General features: G+C 48.1%; 1 pseudogene; it reads right to left on the minus strand.

The window, feature by feature from the left end:
- Positions 1-1,633: 1,633 nt before the first annotated feature.
- Positions 1,634-2,463, minus strand: LOC125546894 (annotated as a pseudogene).
- Positions 2,464-2,811: the final 348 nt, after the last annotated feature.

Genomic DNA, 2,811 nt, shown 5'->3' on the forward strand with positions numbered 1-2,811 from the left:
GCTCCAACTAAAGTTACCGATAGAAGTAGACAAAAAGAGGGGATGCCTTCCGGGGCATCCCCAAGCTTTGGCTTTTAGGTGTCCTTAGATTATCTTGGGGGTTCCATGGGCATCCCCAAGCTTAGGCTCTTGCCACTCCTTGTTCCATAATCCATCAAATCTTTACCCAAAACTTGAAAACTTCACAACACAGAACTTAAAGTAGAAAATCTCGTGAGCTCCGTTAGCGAAAGAAAGCAAAAGACCACTTCAAGGTACTGTAATTAACTCATTATTTATTTATATTGGTGTTAAACCTACTGTATTCCAACTTCTCTATGGTTTATAAACTATTTTACTAGCCATAGATTCACCAAAATAAGCAAACAACACATGAAAAACAGAATCTGTCAAAAATAGAATAGTCTGTAGTAATCTGTAGTTAGCGCAAGATCTGGAACCCCAAAAATTCTAAAATAAATTGCTGGACGTGAGGAATTTATCTATTAATAATCTGAAAAAAGAATTAACTAAATATCACCTTCCAAATAAAAATGGCAGCAGTTCTCGTGAGCACTAAAGTTTCTGTTTTTTACAACAAGATATCAAGACTTTCCCCAAGTCTTCCCAACGGTTCTACTTGGCACAAACACTAATTAAACACAAAAAACACAACCTAAACAGAGTCTAGATCTCTACTCCTAATGTCTCAGTTGGTAGGTCGCGTTCCGGGTTTTATTTTCGTCCCACCTCACCCGGTCTTTTTTGGTACTTCTTTGGTACTTGCTCCCACCTCCCGCTCAGTCGAGACGGTTTATTTTCGTACTCCCTCCCACCTTCCAGGTAGTTCCCTCCACGCAAAAAAATCGAACCAACCAATCTCTATTCCTAATGAAGCAGTTGGTAGCCTCGTACAGTTTATTTTCGTCCCACCTACCATGGTTTTATTTGGTACCTGCTCCCACCTCCCAATTTTGTCGATTTTTTCGTCGGTTTTTTATTCGCCCCCTCCCACTGGCCGGACAAACCCAACGTTTATTTGGTAACACAACGAATTCACATATGGTGATTGATTTCTTCTTTGGTAACCCAACTAACGGATGGTAATCAATCTTCAAATATCAAAACCAAACATACAAGGCAACAATTAATTCATTTTTTTCTGACCGGTTATTTTTCGTCTCCCCTCCCACATACCTTTTCGCTTCACCGCCCACATAAACCCATCGGATTAGTTACCATATAAAAGAATTAATCACAATCAATCAAGCATTGATGGGATATTTCCTTACATTGATGTGATTTTCATTTCTTATCATGAATCATACACGTCAAAAAAAGGTACAGCATGCGAGTATCGTGGGCACATGCCCTACAAATCCGAAAATGCCTATAAAAATTAAATCAGAATCAATCAAGCATTGTTGGTATATTTTACTTGTTTTGATGGGATTTTTGTACACGGTACCATTAACTCGATCCTCCCACCACTGCCCTCCTCACGAGCCTGGACGGCCGATCCTCTCGACGTCTACCCTCATGTGTCCTCGCGCAGCCATCATCTTCTTCTCTCCGATCTCCTTGACTAGGAGGACTCCTCTGTGCCCCAGGCCCTGGCCGACGCCGGCGACTCCTCGGTACTCCACCCGCGCCATCACATCTGACGCAGGAGAAACTCCAGCTGATGCCACGGGATCCACATCCTACGCTCGTCGGCCATCTTCCACTCTGGCTGCTGCGTGGTGCCGCCGCTGCGGGAGGCAACCTGGCAGGGGCAGAAGTAGCCGTCCTCGTGCAGCCCGGCCCATGCGTCTAGCTCGGCAGCGAAGTAGCCTCGGCCTCTGAAAGGCAGCATCCACTCCCCATGGAGCCTCCACTTGCAGCTCCTGGTGTCGGCGGAGTACGTGCCGCAGACCGCCCTGCTCCACGAGGACACGAATATGGTGCGCCCGTCCGGGTGCAGCGCGTAGGAGAAGATCATCTCGTCCTTGGTGAAGGGCGTCGGCATGCTTTTCCAGGACCAGTAGGTGGGCAGCAGGTCGTCGTCTTCCATCGTCGGTGGCTTCGCCATCGCCTCAAAGGACACAGGCCGCTCCATGAAGTGGAAGGCGAACGCGTACAGCGCGTCGCCGGCGCCGGAGGTCAAGAAGGTATTGGAGCCACAAAGCAGTGCGTCTCGAACGGGAGGGCCGACGGGCAGTCCGGCAGTGTCAGTGTCATAGAAGAGGGTTCCGGTGTGTATGTTGCTTGTGGCGATGATGTTGCTACCCAGGGTTGCGAACTATATGGCACGGCCACGCTCAGGTGACACTAGCCGGAGGACAGGGGGGCGCTGAGGTCGGGACTGTCGGCATCGATCTTGCGGATGGTGAAGCCCTTGTGCCAGTCATCTTGAACTAGATAGAGGCTCTTCTCCTTGTTGCCACTGCGGTCGTGGTAGTAGTTGGGCTCATCCTCCTCGCCCTGCCTTCTTTGCTTAGACATCCCGCCCCGACTGACTGAATTCTGAAGTATATACCAGAAAAACACGTACGCAGATGAAAACACTTGAATAGATTGGACGTAGCTGGCTAACCACGGTTGATGTAGTATCGATCTACTAGAAGCAACACGGATACGCGCAAGCAATTGATACACATGGGCATGCCTCGTGCCCGCTGATCTTTCTGTTGGTCTCTGGGTGTATTGTTTATGCAGGGTAATACGTATATATAGCTATAGCTAGGACTTGCAACATAACCGATTCGGGACGGAACTACTGATCCTACTTGGTGATGGATTCCTGCACAAGCCGGACATGAGACGTCCTTTTTTTCTTGAGGGAAACGCCGC

Source organism: Triticum urartu, chromosome 3 (genome assembly GCF_003073215.2).
Source record: "Triticum urartu cultivar G1812 chromosome 3, Tu2.1, whole genome shotgun sequence".
Classification (NCBI taxonomy): domain Eukaryota; kingdom Viridiplantae; phylum Streptophyta; class Magnoliopsida; order Poales; family Poaceae; genus Triticum; species Triticum urartu.